The sequence below is a fragment of the Lactuca saligna genome, chromosome 6 (genome assembly GCF_052625555.1).
Source record: "Lactuca saligna cultivar CGN05327 chromosome 6, ASM5262555v1, whole genome shotgun sequence".
Classification (NCBI taxonomy): Eukaryota; Viridiplantae; Streptophyta; class Magnoliopsida; order Asterales; family Asteraceae; genus Lactuca; species Lactuca saligna.
In genome coordinates this window covers 60188648-60210610 of record NC_136422.1, presented here as the reverse complement: position 1 = coordinate 60210610, position 21963 = coordinate 60188648, and positions in this window count along the sequence as shown.

The window sequence follows — 21963 nt, the reverse complement described above, 5'->3', positions numbered from 1 at the left end:
CCATAAGATCCCTTAAATAGGGAACATGCCCGGGGATTTAGGGTTTCTGTCCACAACACGGACTCATCGAGTCCACTCATTAAATCCAGTCAGAAATCGCGATCCTACTCGATGAGTCTAGACATCAAATCGTCGAGTCCTTCTTCTTAACACAAATTAATTAATTAAAATATGATACCTGGAACTCTGGATGTTACAGGTAGGGGTGAAATAGTCCCTGGTAATCGGTTGAAAGAGACCAAAGGGGTAGGCCAGCACCTAGATATGCTAGGCAGTATGTGATTTTTGTGTATATGCTAGGGTATTATGTGGTAGTGGTAGGCGTGAAATAGTCCCCGATTACCGCTTGAAAGATACCGAATAGGTAGGTCGGCACCCAAATATGCTAGGAAGTTACTAGTTGAAAGAGACCGAACGGGTAGGCCAGAACCTCGATATGCTAGGCGGTTACTGCTTGAAAGAGACTGAAGGGGTAGGCCAACACCCGAATATGCTAGACAGTATGTTTATTGCATGGTATGTGGTGTAATGGGGGTACTCATTAAGCTTTGTGCTTACGATTTTTAGTTTTGGTTTCATGTACTTCTTCTTCAAAAGGAAAGGAGTCGGCATGATCGCAGTGCATCACACTATGTTTTTCGCAAATGAGATCTTTGGGATTACACTCCGATATTGTTTCATTATGACATGTTTTGATTATTGACATACTGGTTTTGATATGGGATGACACTATGAATGTTTTTATACAATTGGTTTTATAATAACTTATTTAAAAATGAAATTTTTGGTCTTGAATTTTGGGATGTTACACGTGCATACAAGCCATGTACGATGTGCGTACGTTTGATCGGATAGTAATTGGGCTTTTTGGATCATTGGACTTTGGGGCTTTGATTTTGGGCATTGGTTGAGTTTTTGGCTTAATTGGTTGGGTTGAGGACTTTCATTAAAGTTGTATTTATTTATTGGGATTTCCTTTTTGGGCCTTAGTGGGCCTAATGGGCATGGGCTATTAGTGAGCTTGATTAGTTGGACCGTTTATGGATAAACAGATTTGGTTTGAAACGCAATTGTTAATTGGGTATTGTTTGTCTAATAATGCGGGGTTTCTAGCGGATCTACAATCAAAGATTATTCATTGGTTCTGCTGTTGAGGTGAGTTTTTCCTCACTGTACTTTCAGGTCAAAGGCACCAAGGCTGGTCTATTGGTTGGATAACCTGATACTGTTGATATGCTAGTTTGGTAGATCAGTAGGACTACATGTGATTCTATCTGCATGATTACCTGTATATGGTTGTTATCTTTCGGCATATTATGTTGGGTTAAGGTTGTACTGCTTCGTGTTGTAGCCAACAAACCATGGAGCATTCCAGATATTAGCTGAGGGTCGGATAGGGCATGCCAGACTCTTATTGAGGGATCAATAGCATTCCAGATACAAGCTAATGAACCGGTTGGTATGCCAGACTCTTACCGAGGGCTTGAAGGTATTGGAGCAATCTAGATATGAGCTAAGGGTCGGGTAGGGCATGCCAAACTCATACTAAGGGCTCACTAGCATTCCAGATACGAGCTGAGGACCCGATTGGTATGCCAGACTCGTATTGAGGGCTGGACATTAGAGTTCCAGTCTGATGACTAACTAGGTTAGAACAAGCCAGACATAGGCTGTGGGCCCTGGGGGCAATCCATACTTATGCTGTGGGATTAAGAACAGGCCATACATGAGTTGTGGGCCCCTTAGGCAAGCCAGACTCATATTGTGGGCTCATGGGTAATCTAGTCTATTAGTCGTGGACCCAATGTATGTTGTTATTTGTAAATGTGATTAGTTTATGTGTTGGTACTTTGGAGGAACTCACTAAGCTTTATGCTTACAGTTTTGTTTATGGTTTCAAGTACTTCAGATAATTCATGGCAAGGCGAAGGCGTGACCGTACACATCCTTGGTTTTATAACGGATTCGATCTTGGGAGACTCTGGTTTTAAATCATGTTTTGGAGATCATGCCTTTGTAAAAACTTTTATAAATAAAATGGGTTGTACTGAAAAGTTTAAAATTTATCGAAAATTTTGGAATGTTACACAAAAGAAAAACTAGATGCTTCATGACATTTTTTTGTTAACTGCACCTTTTTCATGTTTTAGACACAAACAATATACAAATAATCTAGAAGTTATTGATGCATCTTAACAATTTTAATGAAATTTGTTGACTGTTTATGATTAGTGTGATTATAATTGAAATTTGGTTGCCACTATGTGTTTCAAATGCAAGTATGAGGATATTTTATGTAAAAAACAGAAGTATGATGCATTTTGTAAAAAAAAATAAAAGTGTGATGGTATTTTGTGAAAAAAACAAAATTATGAAGGTATTTTGTGAAAAAATGGAAGTACGATGGTATTTTGTGAAAAGACAAAATTATGAGGGTATTTTGTGAAAAAATAGAAGTATGATGGTATTTTGTGAAAAAACAAAATTATGAGGGTATTTTGTGAAAAAAACGTAAGTATGATGTATTTTGTGAAAAAAACATAAGTACAATGGTATTTTGTGAAAAAAAACAAAAGCATGAGGGTTTTTGTGAAAAAAACGAAAGTATAATGCTATTTTAAGTTAAAAATGATTTTTTAGTGCAATTTTGGGGTAAAATGAAAATATTATTCAATTTTGGGTTAAAAAGGAAAGTAGGCTGCCATTTCTGTTCAAAACGAAGCATTTCTACAATTTTGGTTTAAAAATGAAGTTAGGTTGTCATGTTGGGTTCAAAATGAAACTTTTCTGCAACTTTGGGTGAAAATGAAATAAAGTTGTCATTTTGGGTTCAAAACGAAATTTTCTGCAATTCTATGTTAAAAATGAAAGTAGGCTGTCATTTTGGTTAGTGTTGTGTTAATCTACACATAACTTTGACGGTTTTTAAAATTGGTTGATGATTTTGCCCATATCCCAAAAATGGTAATTTTCAAGAACTTAAGAATATGGAAGTTCAAGTCACATAAACAATACGACCAAAAACGAAGAATCTGAATTGATAATTTTGATTAAAAGTGATAATTATAAGTACATTTCTCATATGAAAAAAAAGGGTAAGTACACTGTTATATAACAACCACATCTACAATTATAGAGTCTGTGTTTGTTAAGATGTTTTGATCCCAAATCTTTTGGGCTCTTAATATGTCATTATGTCCAACATTATGCAAAAATGATTTCTAGTTCATGGAACTTGCAACAAGGGTATTTCAATCATTAGTTAGTAAGGTTGTGTAGATGTGTAGATGATTAGGGGTATTTCAGTAACCTGCAACTACGCTTCTTTTTTGTGTCGGAGGTGTCCACAACATCATTGTTGGATGGAAGATCCATGAAAGATGCACACTCCCTGCAACAAAAAATAATATATATCATAAATCTAAAACGATAACCTTATTAACAAGTAGAACGTCTTTCATTTTGATCAGTGGTTAATAAGTAAAAATGTGTGGTCTCTATTGTGTGGTCCTCTTTGCATCAACTAAAAAAGATACACCCATATAGGGGGTGTTTCTTTTTGACTTAATGAGATTAAGGTGTTAAGCACTTACTCTGGACAACTCTAGATAACTGTTTTTTACTTAATCTGGACAAAACTCAGCTCAATTTATTAAGATGCTGACCCTTTACCTATTTTCCCTTTTTTTTCTTCCATCTCCTCTCATGTTCAAATTTATGACTCTTGTTATAAATGTTGATTGTGAATTTTGTTTTGTTTTAGATTGTAAGGGTAAAATGGTCATTTCATCTCATTCAAACAATTTATTAGGTCCATAAAAGGAAATAAACCTTATGTATACAAAACATTACACACATATCATTACCATTTTCAGTTTCTTAAAAGAATTGGAACATAATTTTTCAATAGGTTTATAAGGGCAATTTGGTCTTTTAATAAAAAACGAATACAAAAATTCCGTTCTTACAACCCAACCCAAGGAAAAACGATATGTCTAAAAAATTGGAACATAATTTTTCAACAGGTTTATAAGGGCAATTTGGTCTTTTAATAAAAAACGAATACAAAAATTCCGTTCTTACAACCCAACCCAAGGAAAAACGATATGTCTAAACATGGATTTTGAGGAATCCTCCAAAATTGAGTTCCCTCCATTTGACAACCAAACACCCAACGAAATGTAATCCAAGATTCCAGTTCCTTCGGATTCAATAACCAAATATTAAGATGGTAGATTGGTCTTAGTAACTATCAGAATTAAAAATTAGAACACAAGTAAAAGTATCAACGAAGCTTCTATGAGACAAAGTATACTTACAATAACGTGAAGGTATGGGAAAGTGTAGATACAATTGAATCACCAGGGATGAATTTGAATCCCCGATCTACTAAATGTGAAAATTACTATTCATATTCACATAATAATTCCATAATTTTCTAATCATCTATGTTACTTGGATAGTATATCTACAGTTATTCTAACAATATATAATTAAATAATTCTATCAATGAACTATCTAACGGTTATGTAACGTGATTACCAACCTGAAGCTTTGGAACCATTTTGTTGTTTCAAGTGCCAAGTATACGAATCTTAAGAATTTGAATCTATGATACAATTTGATCAGATAAGCTTTCCCATCCGTTCATCTAAAATAATACAACATTTACTGATTAAAAGCATTTTCTTCATACTCATAATTCATAACAACTCTTTTTGTTATATTTTTAATATAAGCTTGAAATTTCTTACCTTCACCCTTTGGAACTGAATTTTTCATCAATTTTCTCAAAATAAATATAATCAAGCCAAAAATTATCGACAACCCACCAACTAATGCCATGATGAATGGAATTACTTTCCGCTTCTTCTTACGAGAACCTAAAACACCTTTCAACTTATCAGAAAAAACATATATATTTATTCTAAATTGTAATGCATATTGCATAATCATATCATGTTACCTAATTCAGAAAAGGCTACTGTGACATCCCCTAATTTCTCGGCCAAAAAAGACCGATTTAATTTATGCTTTTTAAAATCAAATCAGAAAAATCTTTATAAAAGATGTTCCGGAATTGGTCCCCAAAACAAAATATGATAAAAGCTTGTCAAAACCTTTCTTTAAGAAATATATCATTTCCTTTTTATATCAAAACCTCGGGATGTCATGTTCCGATACAGATCAAAAGCATAAACAAGACATTATAAGCCTTACGACAGTTATTTGTAACTACTGGCCTATAATCCAAAATTCACTCATCATCATCATCCGACTATGCTCGGGGTCATCTACCTGTAATATAAATAGCTGAGTGGGTCAGGCTTGGAAGCCTGGTGAGCATATAGGGTTTTCAACCCACAACACATAAATTTATTATGTTTAAACATCAATCAATCAACCGAATTACCCGAAACCCCATTATTTTATTTATTTCTTAAGGGTTTACCCTAAGAATCAACTATCACTCCTTCCTAAGGATTCATCCTAAGGAATAGACACAAAGTCATCTTGTGACCGGGGTTTATAGAACTGGTACTAATTCCATAGCTACCAAAGTTTATTCAACATGTGCTAAGTCCATAGCTCTCATTTATCGACAGTATTATTTTCAGGTATTCTCTTCTTCAATACATGTCAATGAGTTTTTAGAGTACAACAAATGAACATATAGTTCATTACACCTACAGGTTGCGGGCCTGCTAGTGTTCCATAGATTGTCTAGAATAGTCCATGGTTGTCATCCATACTCTGCTGAATGACGGAGGCCAACAATTTGGGTAAGTGATTCTCTCAAATTTCACCACTCACCCTCAACTCATGATCAATATTATTGATCATCTCCTTTATCCAACTCACCTTTCATCATACCCACTATTTCATATACCCATGTTTTACCCAACATTTTTCGTAGTTAAAAATACATATATAGTTTAAATTATTTTAAAACATGTATAAATCATTCCTTCAACACCCATCTCAAATAAACAAACAATATATATTCACACAACACGTATTTTATGTAAAATACTTCATATCTATGTGTAAGGTGAAAGTAACTACACACTCACATGATTTAACGATAACCGGGCAACAATTCCTTTCCTAAAATGATCATTTCTAATAAAACCGGAAGTTTTATTGAGAAACCGGGCTCTGCGAGGGTTGGGCTTCGAAACCGAAAAGATAAATTTTTCGGGCTTCTCGGGCACTTCATGGAGTATTCCGAGGCTTATAATCGATATCGGTGCTTCGGGGGAAGTTAGAATGAAAGAAATATGGGTTTAGGGGCTAAAAGTGACAAATTTTCAAAATATACCCGGGAGGTCTCGCACCTTCTATTTATAGGGGTGAGACTTCTGATCCAAGGGCTAGAAAGAAGCCACGCGTCGCAAATCCAAAGTGCTCGCAGCACCTGCTCGCACGTGGGCTCGCACATGGTTGCGCATGCGAAGGGCTCGCTGGAGGCTCCTGATTCGACCGCGCTCCAGATGCGAGCGGTTGCGACACGAGGCGGATTCAGAAGCAAAGCGCGTCGGACATGCATTGGACGGCTATTCGGTCGAATTAGAAGAGAACACGGGGCAGTCTCGCATGCGAGGTGACTCATTAGAATTTCGGTCAAGTGGCGTATGCGAGGCGAGGACACGTGGCACTTCCGGGTGAAGCTTATCTATGAGAAATTTCTCGAATTTTGTGCCAAAATCTTCTAAAATTCATAACTTTCGCATACGAGATTCGTTTTTGACGTTCTTTAGATGCACGTGTAGCTAAATTTACGCTCTACAACTTCCGTTTAGACTTCGTTGGCTAATTTTGATTTTAAATTTTATACTATTATTTTTAACAGACCGGGACAGGAAATCCCTTAAAAATTCATAACTTCTTCATCCGATGTCCGTTTTTGTCAGAATTTTTACCGTTGTGCTCCTAATGACGAGACCTTCAATTCTCGTTTAGGTTGTGTCGGCTAAAAATCGCTCGATCTAAAATTCGAGTTTTTAGCTGTCTACTACTATGCTGAAACTTCGAAAAATCATTAATTCCTCATACGAAATCAGATTTGGGCGTTCTTTTTATCGAAATTCTCAGTTTAACGAATACTACGAATTTCATTTAGATTGATAAGGCTAAAAAGTAGTTTATCAAAAACTCACTTTTTACGACATTCGGTACCATGCCGGTTTATCGTGAAAGTTCGACAGGTCATAACTTCTTCGTTATAACTCGGATTTTGGTATTCTTTATATCACCGAAACCCTTGTTTCAAGCACTACAACTTTATGTAAAGATATCGGATTTATCTAATATTTATTTTTGATGCTCATTTTTATTCTTAATTAATTAAATCCTAATAATTAAGCATAAAACACATAAGTCACATAAAATTCACATAATTCCTTTTCATTTCTTCTAAATGAGTTACAAAGGTTAAACTAGACCATTATGTCAATATTAATGCATAGCCTAGAAACACGGGCGTTACAATTCTCTCCCCCTTAGGATGATTTCGTCCCTAGAATCACACAACGACAAACAACTACGGGTAGTGACTCACTATGTCACTCTCCGTTTCCCAGGTGGGATTTGGCCCATTTATATGTTTCCAACGTACAGGCACTAAATCGACTATCTTACGTTACAACTTCTTAGTCTTACGGTTAATGATTGCCTCAGGTTCTCCAATTAACCTCTTGTTCTCGTCCAACCTTAATTCAGAAATGGGAATTATGTCGGGCACACCTCCCATGAACTTTCTCAAATAACACACATGAAAGGTGTTATGAATACTCTCTAGTTCTTCCGGTAATTCTAGCTTGTAAGCTTGATTCTGGATTCTCTGAAGAACTTTAAATGGTCCAATAAACCTTGGATTCAATTTTCCCTTTTTACCAAATCTTATAAGTCCCTTCCATGACGAGACTTTAAGTAAAACCGAATCTGCAACTTCGAATGATATCGGTTGTCTTTTCTTTTCAGCATAGCTCTTTTGAGTAGCTAACATCTTTTTCCCTAATCACTTACAACTTTTCAGCAATCTAATGGACTATTTCAAGTCCCATAAACTGCTTTTCCTCAGCTTCCAGCCGACATGATGGCATTCGACACTTTTCCCCATACAAAGCGTGATAAGGTGCCATCTTAACGCTTGAGTGGAAACTATTATTATAGGTGAATTCTACTAGAGGTAAGTGTTCGTCCCAGTTACCTTGAAATTCTAGGGTACATGCTCTCAGCATATCCTCCAACATTTGAATCGTTTATTCGCTCTGACCATCAGTTTGCGGATTGGTAAGTTGTATTCAAACACAACTTGGTATCCAATTCCTCTTATAGACTCCTTCAAAACCTTGAGGTAAAATGGCTGTCACGATCGGATATAATCGTTAACGAAACACTGTGAAGCCTCACAATTTCCTTCACGTAAGAATTCACAAGTTTATCCATAGACCATTTCTCGTTGGCTGCTATGAAATGTGCACTCTTAGTGAAGCGATCAACGACCACCCAAATCATGTCGTGACCGTTCCTTGTTCTGGGCAGTTTAGTCACAAAATCCATAGTGATATCTTCCCATTTACCCATGGTTACAGGTAAAGGTTCTAAACTCCCATACGTTTTCTGATGTTGTGCCTTAACCCTGGCACAAGTTACACACTCATCCGCATACTTTAGCAACTTCGAGCTTCATCGTCGGCTACCAGTAATAGGGTTTTAGATCTCTATACATTTTCGTATTGTTGGGATGAATCGAGTACATGGTCTTGTGAGCTTCTTCCATCAGAATACCTCTTATTCCTCCCATCCTAGGTACCCAAATCCTATCTTTAAATACCTCCAGTCCTTGACCGTTTGTATCAAACACCAACGTTTTATCCCAAACGTTCCTTCTTTCGGTCATTTTTCTCTAAAGCTTCCTCTTGAGCTTTCTTTATACTTTTCACAATTGTCAAGACAACTTTAACTCTTAATGCTCTTGGCCCTTTTCTTTTCAAGACTTACCTTTCGACTGGGAGCATCAGCAACAACATTTTCTTTACCAGGGTGGTAAAGTATCTCACAGTCATAGTCCTTGAGTAACTCTAGCCAGCGCCGTTGCCTCATGTTCAATTCCTTCTGATTAAATAGATATTGAAGACTCTTATAATCAGTGAAAATTTTGCATTTAGTACCATAAAGATAGTGCCTCCTTATCTTTAGGGCGAATACTACCGCTGCCAATTCCAGATCATGAGTGGGGAAGTTCTTTTCTTGCTCTTTCAATTGCCTCAATGCACACACTATCACTTTATCCCTTTGGGTCAGAACACAGCCTAACCCAACTCCAGGGGCATCACTTTAAACTGTGAAGTCATCAACTCCGTGATGAAAGAGTCGGTGCTTCACACGACATCTTCTTTAACTCTCAAAGCTTCCTATGCTTCTTATTCCAAGTATAGACAACTCCTTGGTGGGTCAAAGATGTCAATGGAGTCGCGATTGAAGAAAAGCCTTGGATAAATCAACGATAATATGCAACTAATCCTAAAAAGCTTCAGATCTCCATAGGACTTTCAATTGTAACCTTCGAGTTACAAAATAAGTCCTTATTGAGGACTCCTTCTTCTTCTTGGAATAAGTATTTTCCTTCATTTATTGTAACAAACCGATAGGTCATGTTCTAATGATCTCTCATTGTATACTGCACTACTTAGACTCAGATATCCTAGGGACAAATTTCAGAACAAATTATACCTTCCTTCATGTTCTAATGTGATACAATCACAGTTCAACATGTATCATTTATAACTACCAACTTCTTTAACAATGAGTGTGATACTTCTATTGATCGCTTTGATCATCTTTCATTTCAATCTTCTAGCTTAAGTCAAATGTTACATCGAACTTGGTTCTCTGAACCACATAATAAACTCATCATGGTCAGACTCAATTTGATATGACCTCTAAGGTCGGAATAACAATCATCTTCTTAGTCATTACCGAAACGATGGTAACGACAGACTAGAACAAGACAGAATCAAATAATAGCTTCTTGGTAACCTTGTGACTTTCTCTGATCCAAGTGCGAGTCCTATGCTTCCAGTAGTATAGATCTCTACTACTATTCACACCTACTCATACTCATCCCAAGTACTGTCTCGCAGTCCCGAAGTCCTAAAATCACAAAACAATTTAACACATACAAATGTGTCCAATTAATCATAAATTTTTTCCTAGACTCTACTAGGACTTCTTTCACGCGTATCTTCAATGATCAACTCTACTTCAACTTGGCTGGTGATGGAAATTCCAGATGATTGGGACAACTTCAAAATTACACCATCCATTCTATTCATCAGATGACAAAACCAGGGTTTATTTTATTTCCTTGAAACGATTACACAAAGGTTCAAGTTTACCCTATATTATGCCTCTCATAGGCAAAACTACTTGTTACTATTCACATTACTACTTCGTAACTTGATCTTCGGGTATCAAGTCTTGACTTCTACTTCCTAGTGCTATTAATCGCTTCATCAAGGATATCCTGGAATTCCTTTGGCGTTGATGGCGCACTTGGCCTTGTTACTTCATTGTTCTTCGGACAATTCTTAGAAATATGGCCTTCTTCTTTACATCCGTAGCACACCTGCTTGGGAATCGTACACTTATTGGCGTAATGCCCTATTTCTCCACACTTAAAGCACTTCATCTTCCCGTCACAATTCCCAGAGTGTTTATTTTTGCACTTCCCGCACCATTTTCCTTTATCTCTTTTTTGCCAAACTTTGAGGATATGTTGCTCTTGTTGGGCCTTGAAGACCCCTCAAATTTCCTCTTCTTGCCAACTTCAACTTTGTTGGTGGTTGTGTCATTGATCATTTCCTCAATAGACTTAGCAACCCTAATAGTTGCCTCAAGAACAGATGCCTGACGTATTGGCATAATAAGTTCATCCTTACTTTGTTGAAGTAAACGTTTTGTTTCTTCCATATGTTCACCTAACATCGTACGTACCATTGCCTGCACTCCAGTCATCGTGATTGGCTCAGGATGTGGATTATCACTTCTGAACCCACTTTGAGTAGTCGCCATTTCGATCTATACACCAATCATAGGTGAATTTAGATCTTCATTTTCTTTAGATGTTAAGTCTTCGAAACGTTTATATGTTAGTTCCAATATCGTAGTCATACGTTTAGAATCCTACACACATAAGGTTTCCAGATCCGGTCGGCAACAGACCATAGATCCGAACAAATAATAGCATTATTATAGCTATAACAAAAAATATTTAGCACATAGAAGCATTTTAAGCATCCTTCCTAAAATAAACTAGTGCTCGTGTCTAAATTATGGTAGACACTCATCTCACCATCATCAATTAGCATTCTAAGTTTAAGTCTAGAAATCGTATATTTCTTAGTTCGCTTAAACTAATGCTCTGATACCAACTGTGACATCCCCTAATTTCTCGGCCAGAAAAGACCGATTTAATTTATGCTTTTTAAAATCAAATCAGAGAAATCTTTATAAAAGATGTTGCGGAATTGGTCCCCAAAACAAAATATGATAAAAGTTTGTCAAAACCTTTCTTTAAGAAATATATCATTTCCTTTTTATATCAAAACCTCGGGATGTCATGTTCCGATACAGATCAAAAGCATAAACAAGACATTATAAGCCTTACGACAGTTATTTGTAACTACTGGCCTATAATCCAAAATTCACTCATCATCATCATCCGACTATGCTCGGGGTCATCTACCTATAATATAAACAGCTGAGTGGGTCAGGCTTGGAAGCCTAGTGAGCATATAGGGTTTTCAACCCACAATACATAAATTTATTATATTTAAACATCAATTAATCAACTGAATTACCCTAACCCCCATTATTTTATTTATTTCTTAAGGGTTTACCCTAAGAATCAACTATCACTCCTTCCTAAGGATTCATCCTAAGGAATAGACACAAAGTCATCTTGTGACCGGGGTTTATACAACTGGTACTAATTCCATAGCTACCAAAGTTTATTCAACATGTGCTAAGTCCATAGCTTTCATTTATCGACAATATTATTTTCATGTAATACATGTCAATGAGTTTTTAGAGTACAGCAAATGAACATATAGTTCATTACACCTACAGGTTGCGGGCCTGCAAGTGTTCCATAGACTGTCTAGAATAGTCCATGGTTGTCATCCATACTCTGCTGAATGACGGAGGCCAACAATTTGGGTAAGTGATTCTCTCAAATTTCACCACTCACCCTCAACTCATGATCAATATTATTGATCATCTCCTTTATCCAACTCACCTTTCATCATACCCACTATTTCATATACCCATGTTTTACCCAACAATTTTCGTAGATAAAAATACATATATAGTTTAAATTATTTAAAAACATGTATAAATCATTCCTTCAGCACCCATCTCAAATAAACGAACAATATATATTCACACAACACGTATTTTATGTAAAATACTTCATATCTATGTGTAAGGTGAAAGTAACTACACACTCACATGATTTAACGATAACCGGGCAACAATTCGTTTCCTAAAATGATCGTTTCTAATAAAACCGGGAGTTTTATTGAGAAACCGGGCTCTACGAGGGTCGGGCTTCGAAACCGAAAAGATAAATTTTCCAGGCTTCTCGGGCACTTTGTGGAGTATTCTGAGGCTTATAATCAATATCGGGGCTTCGGGGAAGTTAGAATGAAAGAAATATGGGTTTAGGGGCTAAAAGTGACAAATTTTCAAAATATACCCGGGAGGTCTCGCACCCTTTTATTAATAGGGGCGAGGCTTCTGATCCAAGGGCTAGAAAGAAGCCACACGTCTCAGATCCGAAGGGATCGCAACACCTGCTCGCACGTGGGCTCGCACATGGTTGCGCATGCGAAGGGCTCGCTGGAGGCTCCCGATTGGACCGCGCTCCGGATATGAGGGGTTGTGACACGAGGCGGATTCAGAAGCGAAGCGCGTCGGACATGCATTGGACGGCTGTTCGGTCGAATCAGAAGAGGACACGGGGCAGTCTCGCATGCGAGGTGACTCATCAGAATTTCGGTCACGTGGCATATGCGAGGCGAGGACACGTGGCACTTCCGGGTGAAGCTTATCTATGCGAAATTTCTCGAATTATGTACCAAAATCTTCTAAAATTCATAAATTTCACATACAAGCTCCATTTTGACGTTCTTTATATGCACGCGTAGCTAAAATTACGCTCTACAACTTCCATTTAGACTTCGTCGATTAATTTTGACTTTAAATTTTATATTATTATTTTTAACAAACCGGGGCAGGAAATCCGTTAAAAATTCATAAGTTCTTCATCCGACGTCCGTTTTCGTCAGAATTTTTACCGTTGTGCTCCTAATGACGAGACCTTCAATTCTCGTTTAGGTTGTGTCGGCTAAAAATCGGTCGATCTAAAATTCGAGTTTTTAGCTGTCTACTGCAAAGCTGAAACTTCGAAAAATCATAACTTCCTCATACAAAGTCAGATTTGGGCATTCTTTTTATTGAACTTCTCTGTTTAACGAATACTACTAATTTCGTTTAGATTGCTAAGGCTAAAAAGTAGTTTATCAAAAACTCAACTTTTTACGACATTCGGTACCGTGCCGGTTTGTCGTGAAACTTCGACATGTCATAACTTCTTCATTATAACTCGGATTTTGGTATTCTTTATATCCTCGAAATCCTTGTTTCAACCACTACAACTTTATGTAAAGATATTATCTTTATCTAATATTTATTTTTGATGCTCATTTTTATTCTTAATTAATTAAATCCTAATAATTAAGCATAAATACATAATTCACATAAAATTCACATAATTCCTTTTCATTTCTTCTAAATGAGTTACAAAGGTTAACCTAGACCATTATGTCAATATTAATGCCTAGCCTAGAAACACGGGCGTTACAGGTACCCTGATATAGACTTCAAAAGTATAAGATGGAGCTTCTTGAGTATCAACCAAATCACCCATTAAAATCATACCACACCCAATGTTGCAAAACACCCGATCGATTCATGGTCAACCTTGATATCATGGATAAGTTTATCATTTTGTAAGTAAAAAACACTTCTTTTTGAATAGAAACTATGAAGAATAACAAACAAAGCATGTCATATAAATTTCTTGTACCTGCCTAGATAATGAGACACTAATACCAACTGCACAAAACATGATCTCTACTTTAATATCTTTATTACTGAAACTAATCATGTGTGAAATCAAGGTACTATATTATGTTGAATAACCATCTTTTATAGATAATCATCAAGCTGATAATAAAAGATAGATATAGGAATGAAGTATGTTGGAGAACTTATGTCCCAGGAAGAATCTGTAGAAGGGTGTAATATAATACTTAATCTTGGAGGTTAATTCACTGATTTGTTGAGTTCATCAAGTTCATATAGAGAAGAAATTGGTCGGATACCTTTGGACTTCATTTCTGCAAATAGACCTCCAGCTTCTTCAATTTGGTTTGATTTGTTGTCTACGTCCATGATTGTGGTGTAGATGACTGAATTTGAAGCGATTCCATTTTTCTCCATTTCTAATTGGATTATTTGGGCTTTTTTCTTTACCTCCAAGCATCACATACCTAAAAACATAAATTTATACAAGAAAAATAGGATCTTAGTTGAAGTACAGAACAAATGATCTTAGTTGATACGTTCGATGATATCCGACATCTTCAATCTTCATTTCCAATTTCTTGTTGATTTTGATTTTTCCTACACCGATTTCAGGAAAAGGCTTAGAGAGAAGAATATACGATTCAATCATATCGATGATATCAGTTATCTTCAATCTTCATTGCCGATTTCTTATTGATTTCGATTTTTCCCACACCAATTTCAGGGAAAGGGTTAGAGAGATGAATATACGATTCAATGATATCATACAATTAAGGGGAATTGTTTTTTTTTATTTTCAGAAAATTAAACCCTTTAACAAAACTACGTAGTTTTGATTGTTTGGGTACCTAATCTTATATACCCTTAAGGGTATATTCCCTTTTCCATATATATATATATATATATATATATATATATATATATATATATATATATATATATATATATATATATATATATATATATATATATATATCCGTGACTAAGTTCTGTTAAACCCTTCAATCTAAACTTTTAGATTTGATACGAAATATGAGTGCCCTCTCCCTTAAGCCTTATTATAGAGAAACAAGTTCCAAACTTTGCAACTTGCAAATTAAAAACTTTGTTCCCCACAAATAGTATTACCAACTTTCAATACTAGCATAACAATTATGCTCCCACTAGTATAACAATTATGCTCCGGCTATCTTTGACATGTACCCAGAAGTCAACTGGACTTTTAGATTTATTATACGTGATGCTTTGATAAGTCTCCAACTAGACTTCTTAAGCTTATTCAACTTAATTAGATAGCATATGTGTGTGTTTAAACTCTTTCAGAACTTATAGCTGTATGTCTTAAAATCTCAAACAATTCCTTTCCATTTCTCACAATTCGAACTATGAAAAAGGATGTTCTAATCATATTAAGAATTTGAGAATGCAATTATCACAACTACTAACTGTAATGATATTTATCAGATCTTTAAAATCTACTAGCAAAAGTGTTTCCTCATAATCATTCTCATGAATTAGAGGGAAACCTTTGTCACTTAGATTTTATGGTGTACATGTTCCCATCTATGTGAATTTATCATTTCCAACCTACAATCATAAGATAAGGTTTAGGACAAAACTAAACTCAAATTTAGCTTTTCTTTCATGGACTGGACTTTCTTATTCTTAATTTCTTGGCCTATGGAAGCACAGAGGCCTACCAGTGCTTCCATGTTGTTAAGAAACTTACCCATATCGATCAATGTACTTTCACCGACCAATGTGCCCTGCCTTTTGTAGTCAAAGGAGAACTATATAACTCATAAGTATTTCCAACTCAACTAGAAGGTACATAGAAAGAAGAATGTGTCAACTTAGCATGATAGGTTATCAACCTCAAGTTGTGTGCTAGTGATAACTAAAAGGTTTATTTTTCAATTAACTCCTGAAACTCTCAAGATCAATAATACTCCCACTGACTTCTTGACATATAAGTTTTTCTCTCAAGGAACATTTTATGATGACCTAAAACAAATATTCAAAAGTTAGTGTGGATTCCTGACAAGAAACACTTCATGGAATTTGTCTTAGTTTATCCATTGTGTTAACCAAAAAGGCACAACTTCCAATTCCAAATTTGCTAGAGTAAGAAAACATTATTACTCCACATTTCATGAGGTTTTATAAACCTACTTAGTATAAAATATGTTTCAAGATACTATGTGTAGTAACTAGAGCATGACTCTAAAACTTGATTAGAAATGATGTATGAGTCATCTCTCGATTGAACCATTTCAACAATATCCATTTCCTCTTCTTAGTCAAACAATTGCACTAAGATGTTCTTCGAGGATTAATTGTGATATAGTTCCATAATCATTAAGTTGATCACAAAACACGATACTAAATTACTCTCCTATCCTTTTAGATTAGAGAAAGTTTTTTCTTTCCACCTAATTGATTCTTCTTATTCGTTCTGCTACTCTTTGAATCTTTTCAAAATACCAGAATCATGCTTAATCTTATAAACACAACCAAACTTACTGAAACATCCTTTGTGGCGGATCTCAATAGTCCATATCAACATGTACTAGATCTGTTAATCCTTCACTCTGACTCACATAAACATGTGATCAATGAATTAGTCATAATCTTCCAACGATAAAGATTCTCATATATCATGCAATTCAAATTGCATAACTCCAAGTTTCTATCCAATTGAAACTTGGGTGATGAAAAATCCTTTTCATTTGGTTAATTATGACAATTCCATAAGCGATATACCAAGAATCAAATCCACAATTAACATTGCCAATAATAAAAATGTAACCAACACTTTCATAAATGCCATTGTAAGGAAGTATGAAGCAAACCAACTAGATAAACCAAAAAATTCACTTTTATTAATAATAAAAGAAAATTTGGAACTTATCCTTACAATGCATAAAAATGAAAACTATGTTTGTAGACATTTCTAAGGAATCTATTAAATTATCATACCACTTAAGTAGTAGCTTCCAAAATCTGATCATCGAACCATTCGACCTAAATCCATCCCTCACGATCAAATTCATCTCACTCTTATTAAGCTTCCTTCTTTCTCTTAGATCCTAAAGTAGACTCACACGACTTGACTTTACTATTTATAAGATCTTTCACATAGTCTTGGCAGCTTCGCAACCAATGTCCCTTTAATTTACAATAAAAACATATGGACCTTTTAGGGTTAGCACATGGAACTATTTTGGAACTAGCCTTTTTCTTTACCACACGATTAAATAGTTTGACCTTGGCTGATCCATTTCATTGGGAAGAGAAATCTTTTCTGGAGCACCATTGTCACCCTTGTCAAGGTCCATGGAAACTTTGGAATTAGACCCTTTAAGCTTCTTTGCTTAACTTGTGCTATTAAGCATGTCTGCCTCAACATCAATCAACATTTGGGTCAGATCAATTAGGGTCACGTCAAGGTCGCTCATATAAAATGTCTCAATGAACTGTTCATATGACTTAGGAAGTGAAAGTAGAACCAAATCAATGGTCTGCTCCCTTGGAAAAATGACACACAGTCTATCCAATTTGTCAATGTACGATTTTATTTTTAGAATATGCGTAGAGACAAAATTTCCATTTTGATGTTGACATGCCAATAGGGCTTGAGTAGTTTCGTATCTTTCAACAAGAGAAACATAACATGGGGAGAGTCACTGGAGAGGAGGAAGAAGAGTTGGAGAAGCATGATGTCTAGTTCCACCATTTCTCGAAGAAGAGAAAACATTTTTACCTTGATCTGAAAGTGGAAGATCATCTTCAGATGGTAGAGGAAAACTATTTCCAAAGAATGAGGAAGACCATTATTGTCTTGACTTGACATCTATAAAGGGAGAAAAGAGAATTCAAGTTTTTTGAATTTAATCCTTAATTATTAACCCATAAATTAAATTAAGGCTAGGATCCATATTTTAGATTCGAACTTTGAAAAGGGATGCAGTAATCAAATTCAAATCTAGTTTAGGTAGGTAAGGCTTTTACCAGTTTCAATATTATGAAACTCCTAGATCATTTAAGGTTTGAATCTAATCAATGACATGTTTAATCTTAGATTATGCTCTCACTTTTGTGACTGGGATGCCGAAGATCACAAACGAGATGTACATAACCATGCAAATTATCTTGGCAATCTTGATGTCATTTATCATCTTGTTTTAATGTGTCAGTTAGCCATACGGACTCCATTAATCAATCATAATTTTCGAGATACCCACTACCACTCTTTGTTAGTCTCCCATTAGTATGTCGGTTAACAATATACGCTCCACTAACGACTTATAAAGTGTAATATGCAATTTCATGGATTAGCATACACATTCACATTTTTTTCTAAAGTAACTAAGAGTGGGATTTTAATAAAAAGTTTAGTTACTTTTTAATTCATTATACATATTAATGAAAATTAATTATCCTATCAAACCCATTCGACTAACGACCCTCCACCATACAGGAGAGCGGTGGGTGAGAGTGGACACCCATTCAACGACCATTTTATAGGCAGCTTACTTATACCATCTTTATAGCATGGTTTCGTGAATGACGCATACTATTGATTTGACTGACTTTTCTTATACATATAGTAACAATTAAACTTTTAATTTTACATATACTATAAGGTGTATTTTAAAACTTTTCAAAATACTAATTTTAATATTAAATTTCGATAATTAAAAATTTTAAATTTAAATTTAAATTTAAACTAAATGATTTAATAATTATCTATTAATTAAAAATTTAATTAATTATATTAAATCATATAAGGATTATCCAATTAAATTAATCAAATAGTTTAATCCTAATCCACACCCCTAATTTTCGAAAATTGGGTGGAGGATTTGTCTTATTTTATAATTATCCTATATAATCAAATAAACTAACAATTGCTATAAATAAGGAAACCTTATCCACACATAGCCTTTTTTCGAAAATTCCTCGCTTACGGAGGAAGGTAAGGATTTCAATCCTTGCCTTAAAATTGATTACTTGTGAGGTAAGAAAAACCCTTGCCAAAATCGAAATCTTGGGGAGTAAGGAAAGGCTTTCAAATCCCTTCTTTAATTTCAAAACTTAGGGAGGAAGAAATGCTCCCCTAATTCCGAAATTTAAACCTCGTAGGGTTTAATTGCCATAAACTGTCACAACTAGAAATTTTTGTGCCTTGTAACTACAACACTTAAGTCAAATTATGAATCAAAGACATAAGATCATGTATGATGCATAATCTATGACAACAAAATTTCAATCAAACACACCATGCAAGCATTTCAAGTAGTCAATAAGCAATTGGAAACCCTAGAAGTTCTTGTTTAAATCCATTTTGGACTAGGACTTCCTTATTGGGCCCAATGGACCAATAAGCTTCCAATTTGACCACCTTGGGCTTAGAACTCTTAAATGGGCTCTAATTGGACCCATTCCATTTATTTCAATATTTTGGGCCATATTGGGCCTAGAATGAAATAAATTAATTATATGAACCATTTTGGGCCATAATTAACCTAATTTAGCCCTAATAGGTCATAAGACTCACATTTATGATTATTTGGACCAAACATCACTTAACATAACCATGAAAAAGGCTTAAGCATACAAGGCCCAAATTCTTTTCTCTTCCTCTCTAATTCTCGGCCCAAGCCCAAAAGTAGAAGAAGAAGTTGACTTTTGCATGACACCTCATCTTTTCATGGAAGATATCTAGGTTATTACACTTCAAACATCCATGCCATCTCATGTTTTCATGCAACTCACTTCAAAAATCACTCTTCTCTCCTCTCTCTCTCTTACTCTCGGCCGATTCCAAGCACACACACACACACATTTTTCTCACAAATCTATCAAGGAAACTCCCTCCATTCTTCATCAAGTTCTCGAAATTTAGAAGGTGTTTCAAGAAGATATTTCCACAAATTCTTCATCTAAGGTAAGATCATGCTTGGATCTATGATCTAGGTTCTTTGTTTTATCAAAAATCTCTTTCTAATCCATGCAAAATCATGATCACTCTCTTAGAAACCCTCTAAGTTCGAAATCATCAAAGGAAGGCTTGTTAGGGCCGAAAACAACATCAAGCTCCTTCCAATCTTCTTCAAAACCGAAACTACAACTCAAGGTGAGCTTCATACCCCCTTTCTTTCGGTTTTTATGAGTTTTTATGGGGGAGAATAGAAGAAAATGTGTAGATCTATGAGTAAATGTATGCTTTGTGTGATTTGATGCATGTTTGTGTGTAATATCATGTGTTGTGATGAATATGTTAGCCAAAAAGTACCTAAAAACTGAGATCTATAACATAAGGGATGAAATAAACATAACTTACACCATTTTACACTAATCAAGTCAAGAAAAATAGTTCATTTGGTTAGGATGAACATATTTGGACATAAAACCCATTTTTAGGCTTAAATTGTCAAAAATACAAAACTAAGGGCCCAAAACGACAAATTATAATTTCTGGAGGTTGAAAAGGGTCCAAATAGTTTCTAATACAATTTTTCTGAATATCAACATTTTTGAGGGGCTTAAAATGTAAATTTTGAACCTAATGGGCTAAAATGGGTTTTTCAGCCCAATAAGCTCCAATTTGCGAAATTTTTAAATTTGAGAGGCTGGAAATGTAACTTTCTATAAAACAGGGGATTTCAAGTGTATTAAAACCATTTCAAAGGTCAAAAATGTTTTTCAAATTCAAAAGGGATAAAAATACAAAACTTTTCCATTTTGGGCCAAAACTGTAAAAGTTGCGAAAATGGGGGTTCCAACCGAGAAAATTTTATTTTTGAAGGACTTAAGCTGTCTACAAAGTATATTTGGGCTGAAAATGTCTTTTCAATAAGTTATGGTACTAAAGTGTCAAGAGAAAAAAAATGGTTTGAGGACTAAAATGGAAATTCTTTTATATAAAGAATTAAAAGTGCAAATTTTATCAAAGAAGGGTCGTGAAAAGGTAAAATCTTACTTTTAAACAAATAAACCCCTTAAGACAAAATACGAGATCCACGACTACCGGCGAAACGTAATAACAAATACACTTTCAACACCAACATCGTTACCAAACGAATTGATTCGGTCTCGAATCAATAACAAATCAAAAATCAATAAACAATAGTACTTCAATAAACACGTGAAATCTACGAGGAGTCAATATTCAATCTTTGGGATCAAAAGTTTCAAATCGTGCTTGTTGGGCCTTGCTAGCCCAATAACATGATCTTTAGGCCCGAAGGGAACGCTCTTACATGTTATTGGGCTTTCCATGACCTAATTCCATGTGAAAGGACGTTCAATAGCTCTATTGTGCTGTTGGGCCCCACGGGTCCATTGGTACTGCCAATGAAGTCGAGAAGTCAAATGCGAGTCGGGCCAAGCGCCTTTCGCATTCCCGATAGCCTTGAACAACTTATGGAAATAAAGGGGGCTTCATACCCTCCTTTCTCCTCGGTTGTGGGGCTATGAGAAGTCAGGGTGGTTGGATTAAGTGAGTAGTACGGACGATGCCTAAAGGATCGTTTGTAATTGGTAGTTATAAACTAGTCATTTTCATTAATGCGTGATTATGACAACTCACAACCCATAATTAATCCAATGTCATCTGGGTAATCAAAAACAATCGTCGTATCAGTATAACAATAAATAAGACACGTAATTTTATGTATTGGGAAAACATCGGGTTTTCCCGGGGAGTTCAACACTTTTACTTATGTGATGTATACAAAGTTCAACAATTATACATGTTTACAAAAATTGACAAGCATGCTTACGGATCTTCACATTTTTTTT